We start from the raw sequence: 6,861 nt of genomic DNA, 5'->3' as shown, positions 1-6,861 counted from the left end.
AATGTAATTAAGCATACTTACGCGGCATTAATCAGCTATCAGAAGCATGTTGTTCAACTCACAAACCCTAACAAAACATTTTGCACCGCAAAGGTAAACAGAGAAAAAAAAAGCACAAGACAGAGAGTTAAACTCTGTAGAACCTGATTTAAAGCTAAAAGATACCTCTTAGGAGAAGGATAAATATAATCAGTTTAACTTCATTTATATACCGGGAATTCAGAACAACAGTTACTTCAAGAAGCTTTATACAGTACGATAAAGACCATGCAATATTATAAAGAAACTCCAACAACTATACAATATCCTAGAAGCAAGCACTTGGTGACAGTGGGAACTAATAACTGCCTTTTTTACAGGAAGAAACTTCCATCAGAACCAGACTCACAGGGGGGCAGACAAAAAACAAACTAGAGAGTTTAATAATTGATTTACTTATGATTAAATGCAGTAAACTCATCTCTTTTCACTCTATCAGAGAGTGAAAAGAGATGAATAAAGAAGAAAAGCGCTCACTGAATCATGAGAAGCTGCCACAACAGCATAAGCCTTTTGCAGCATAACAAAGCGATGGTTAAATGTTACCTGATCCAGAGAGGTTTATCAAGAAGGAAAGCTTTAAGCCAAATCTTAAAATGAGAGAGAGTGTTTGTCTCCAAAATCCAAACTTGGAGCTGGTTCCATAGTAAAGAGGCCTGAAAGCTCTGCTTCCCATTCAGACAACTGTAAAGAGGCATGTCGAACCAGATTCCCTATATTGCTTCCCAATAGTGTACAGTCCAGTACTTATCCAGCCAAACACAGTATAGACACTTCAGCACTAGTTCTCACAGAAGGTAAACTTTGGGATAAATAACGTCTTATCTTGTTTTATCTGTGAATTCCACATCCCTGTCCCACAATGTTATGATAGCTCAACCATTAGCATCACAAATAGAAAGGTAAGCAGGAAACATTTATTAATAATAAAGGTAATTCTGATTAATAGCTGATGCATGTTCTCATGCTTCTACAACACAACAAGAACAGACTGATGAGCATCTTATCTCATCCCTTCATATTGCTTCATGCAGTCATATTTAAATTAAATGAAGACATCCAGAAAATTCAGAAAACAATTTAATTTTATTTTTTTTATACAGCGCCAAATCACAACAACAGTCACCTCAAGGCGCTTTATGTTGTAAGGTAGACCCTACAATAATACATACAGAGAAAAACCCAACAATCATATGATCCCCTATGAGCAAGCACTTTGGTGACAGTGAGAAGGAAAAACTGCCTTTTAACAGGAAGAAACCTCCAGCAGAACCAGGCTCAGGGAGGGGCGGGACCATCTGCCTCAACTGGTTGGGGTGAAAGAAGAAGTTGGAGACCAGCATGTGGAGGAGGTGCCAGGCTGTTGTGGCTGTGTATGATTCTTCCACATGCTACTGAGGCCCCTATTTGTTATGAATACATTTTAAAGTTGCCAATATGTCTTCTTTCTTCAGATTCCAATCATTCAGCAGGATTAGTTGTTTATTTACTGTCAGAGAACATTTGGCAAGTTTTCATGGGTGCAACCCAGATAGTCTACTGTGCTGCTTATACTGCAGGTGCATTTTTTAATTGTAAACGAGAGAGAATTTAAAGGGTAATAAACAGTCTCTCTAGTGGTATAAGACTTATTGCCATGAAGCATTGTTAAAACAAAGAAATAAACGACCAAACACACATTTCTTTACTTTCTGTGTAAAGTTTAGTTTTTTGGAGTTTTGTTGTATTTTCATGCTTTCTGTGTGCAGCATCTTTTGTTTAACTGAGTCAGGAGTAAAGTCTATTTTTACCATCTGGTCATCAGTTTTGTGTCAGCCATTGGGTCAGGACTAAGAACTTTGCCCTTAAGTTGACATAATTAGGTCATTCAGATGACAATTCGAATTTTAAGGGAGGTGAACAGCAGTGCAATATTCATGCAGCTCTTCTCAACAAGGGACTTTAGTTTTGTGTTACTCTTTGTTTAAACATCCACTTTCTTACAGCAATGACTGACATGTGAAAGTGCACCTTAGACTCTTATGCATAACTCTTTGTTCCTTTATTTCTATTTTGCAATAAAGAACAGATGAAAGGTTATAATGATAAAAGCATCATAATGTATCATTTTTTTCATATCAAATCAACTAAACCGTCAGTTTTTGGTGGTCTGAGAGAGAACTGGTGTTTACCTATGGTAATATTAGGTTGGACATGCATAAAGGCATGGAGGTAGTTTCAGCTTTTTCTTTTATGTCCAGTGACTTTCTTTTCCTCTTTGAAGTCTGAAATTACTGATCATATCCAATGTAGAGGCTCCTGAGTAAAAGCTCACCTCAAGCTGACAAACAATTTGTGCCATTCCCTTAAGTGTGATCACTGCATTCAATTCAGGGTCCGTTTTTTTTAAACTGAGGGGAAACATGACCCATATACCAGAGCTGTGATCAAACTGAAATCTGTAAAAAAAATAAATTTTAAAAAATTAAATAAAAAGCTGGAATTTAAACTCTGAAGATAGGGATAAAAGGATGTGACTCCTATCAAAGATTAACATTGTTACAAAAGCCAAAATACCAGTGACTACTTATGTATGTTGTGTGCATTTGGCTGTGAGGAACAGAACAAAAGCTGTGCCTGTTCTGGATTCATTTGTCCAGTTCATATATTTTCATGGTAATTTATTGCATATTTCTTATTTTTTTTGTTCATATTTCGCACACTTTCTGTCATTAACTCTGTGAGTGGTAGTGGCTGTGTGTACCAGTTTGCTCACATTATCATAATGAATATTAAGCAGATGCAGTGTTTACCATATTCACAATTACAAAATCAAGATGTACCTTTTATTCTAAAGGTAAGCAAGCTTTTCTATCTTTAAATACCTTATTTAAAGCACATTTCATAGATTAGATTTGACTTGCATTAATAAGCAAAAAACATGAACTTAATCTAACATTTCATCCTTTTGTCAATCTCCAAAATAATGCAATTTATGAAAAGGTTTATTGGGAACCTTTGGTCAGATACAGGCATTAATTGTCCCAGTCTTAATAGCCTGTATGATGATTTCTGTCCACATCCATCTTTATTCTCCTTATTTCTTATCCATGTACACTCACACTTCTAATCCACTATTTAGTAAAAACATATGTACGTTCGCTATCCATTTAAAAAATGGGCTTTAATGTTTTCTTTTAGCTGTTTGAATACTGACCAACAAATTAAAGTTGCCCCCAACCTGCCCCCAAAGACTGAAACCTAGTTCAAATGGCACTAAACTAATTAGTATGGATGTATTGAGTTCTGAGGTTTTAACAAGCTAATAGATTTTATCATTACTGTTGCCTCACAGCAACAAAGTTATAAAGTAAATACTTTGTAGATAAACCCTTTGCATCCCTATGATAAATGAAAGGGTATCCTGTAGGTGATGGAAGAACAAATAGACCGTCAGGACTTCTGAACGTGGACAACAGCTTTTAAAAGGCAGCCTCGTAGCTGTAAAAATCCAACAGATGATTAACGAATTCAACAAGACCTAATATTAACAACTCAGCTTGTAAATTGCCCTGTGTGTGTGTGTGTGTGCGCGCGCGCGTGCGTGTGTGTGTGTGTAAATGTAATCCTTCAAATTACTGCCACGAGCTATAATAAAATAACATCAAATAAGTTCAGTTGGCCTTCCTTGGTCAATATCAAGAGAATAATAAATGAGCTTTCTAACTCTAATGTCAGTGCAACATAAGCTGCATTAATAGCAACGTTAATGATGTCTTGGGGCCTAACGTGAGTCATACTGTTTGCTCTTTTTTTTTTCTCTCTTTTCCATCAATCTATTCTTGCAGAGCAAACAAGACAAAAACTTGAATAAATAAAGTCAGTGGACTTCAGTGGTATTCTTAAGGGCAGGTGCTTCATCATATTTCACACTTTTAGATGTCAGATGCAAACTTCACACAAACAGCATGAACTTATCACTTAAATTTTTTATTGACTTTTTTTTTCCTCTTATGAACAGTAGAACAAACCCAAATGCTGCACAAAAAACACAAACTTTATATCAAGGCCTGCAAATGTATTTTTTCTTTGACATTCAGTTGAACAGCAGAAACTAAATCATTTTTGAAAGGGTAGAAAACTTTTATAAACTTTACTGTACAAATTATACAAATGAAGTTCCATTACAAGCTTGAATGATAGATAGGCTCTTTTGAATGAGGACAACATTATGTGTTTTTGCTGATGTTGTTATGAGGATGATAACGCTGATGACCACAAACAACATGACGGTGACTTTGATGATGAAAAAATGTATGATTTCTTTTTTTTTTTTTCATAATCAAAATCAGAAATCTGGAGGGGGGGGGGCATCAAAGTGTTGCATTATGACAGTTGCAGCCAAGCATTTTAAGGTAATAATGGCAACAAAAGAAGCAACAAAGATATGCTTTACAGTGAGATGAGGCCTGGACAAAAATAATACTCATATACAACAAACAGTATCCACTCAAATGCTAACGACAGATTCAGAGTACCGGTACATTTGAATCAGCAGTATGAGCAGTTGTCATCAGAAAGGAGGTTGTTGTGTAAATTCAGGATAATATGTTCTCTCCTTTTGGAAAAGCTGCTTGTATTTGACATCATCCTGTACATTCTCAAGTTTGACTCATTTGATGACAGATAGTTGAGTTTAAATCTTTCCAAACAAAACTCTGGGAAAAAAATGACAGAAGTATTGTAAGAAGCCCTTTCAATGCACTCCCTGGTATAACAGTCAGATTGAAACACTTTCATGGTGTTTTTCAGCATTCCTCATTACACTACAAGGCTGCATCATTCTCACATGTTTAGCCTACACATCAGCCTCATATGTATCCAGAGTTCCACCTCTCTGACCCTGCCTTGTTTGTCTGTCCTCGATGCTCTCGACAGTGAACCATGAACAGTTCTCAGCAGGAAAATAATCACCTTCTCATTTTCTCAACTGCATGTACTCATCTGTATTTGTCATGGAAAGTGGGTTTACATGGATCACTGTGTTTTGGGTCACCTGAAAATATTTCATTGATCAATTAGGCATGCAGAGGAGCTGAGAACACCTCATTTTGCAGTCTGGTGCTGCCTTTCTTCTTCTGTGAATCATTTTTTGAAGCCCTGCCACAGTGTTTGATCTCCACGGTGCCCTATTAGCCAAGTGCATGTAGGAAGATTAAGAGGAACTGCTGAGAAATAGGTCTAATGGTGGTTGTCCTCTGACCACATTGTGTACACTCACACAGGATGCAGAATACTTCATTGTCTGAAAAGCACTGTGCTAAATCAGCTTCCGCCAGCTAGGACTTTCAGACTTCTCACTAGTGTGGCTGATGTTCGCTTCACAATTCAAATTAATACCAAAGACATGGTGGAGATTTTTACATGAAAAATGGAAAGTGTATAAATTGGTCTTTTTTAAAATCTTGGATTATTAGATAAAACTATTACCACAAGATAGGGAAGTGAGACTTGAACTAACAAGTATTTTATTTCTTGGAAATTCTTGATTGCTAGAAAAATAGACTCACCATATACATCCTTTAATGCCAGGACACACATGGAACAGAAAAGTTGTCATTTCTTTAAGCGATCCTGTTCCAGGTGTAAAACTAAGGCAGTAAAAAGGCAGTACAGCTTCAGGCAGGATGCACATAACATAAGAGCTTGTTTGTGTCTCTTGGTTTCCACTGCCTCAAGCTTTTTAGTGGAGCATACTGAAAAGAAAAAAAACAAACCAAACCAACAAAAAAAACTTTCCCCTTTTATGTTCAGCCATCATTTCACTTCAACACACACACACACACACACACACACACACACACACACACACACACACACACACACACACACAATACATCAATCACAAAAAAGATTTCATTAATTGGGGAGGGGTGGGGGTGCTGTCACAGTATGAAACCACGTCAAAGGCTTAATCAGGCTCATGCTTTGCTCACATTATTGGTAATAATGGCATTATTGTGTGCATATAAAAGTAGCCATTCAAACAAACAACTGCAAAGCAATTTCAGGCAGAACAATTCTAATTCATTTTGTCCAAGGACGGACAAGTTTACATTTGAATTCTTTGCAAAGGGAACAATAGAGCACGATGCCATATTTAGCTATGTTGTGGCCATGAACTGAGCAGTACAGCGCCAATCCTTAAAAGTATTCTGCAGGCAGCCTCTGTAGACACTTATATGTTTCTAGTAGTGAAGCTTATGGTGGATGTGGCTTTAAGTGTTCTCACTAAAGAGTGTACAGGGAGGTCACTGAAAGCTCCATCTTAATTAGCAAAACATCCTCCTTTGAGGATATGACTCCAATTTTCTGCACTATGAAAAAAAGTGACACCATCCATCAGTTCTATGTAAATGTTCGAGGTGTACTCAAAGACAAAAGTTGACTCTGACTGCTAAATAAATACAAAACACAAAACTGTCACTGATGATTATTTATGTCCATTGCTTTCATTGCATAGCTGTGAGGTCATTAGACACCTGCATGTGTGGGGAAAGTTTCAAATATTGTCTTGTCTTTCATAAACACAAATATAAATATTCCGTCCAAATAGCACATTTTTTGTCTCTGTAATTTGCTCACATAGCATGTACACAAAACATTTCTCATCACTCACAGATTCTAATATTGTAGAAGCAAATCTCTCAGAGAAAAGCAAAAACTCGCATTCATTTCACTGGATGTGAATATCAGCAGAGGTATTTTAACATTCGTCTCGTGGGTATGGAGTTTTTGGAATTCATTCCATTCTTCTTCACTCACTTGGAAGAGATTAATTTG

Source organism: Pundamilia nyererei, unplaced genomic scaffold (genome assembly GCF_000239375.1).
Source record: "Pundamilia nyererei isolate P.nyererei 1_Seehausen unplaced genomic scaffold, PunNye1.0 scaffold00127, whole genome shotgun sequence".
NCBI lineage: Eukaryota > Metazoa > Chordata > Actinopteri > Cichliformes > Cichlidae > Pundamilia > Pundamilia nyererei.
Note: the sequence above shows the minus strand (reverse complement) of the source record.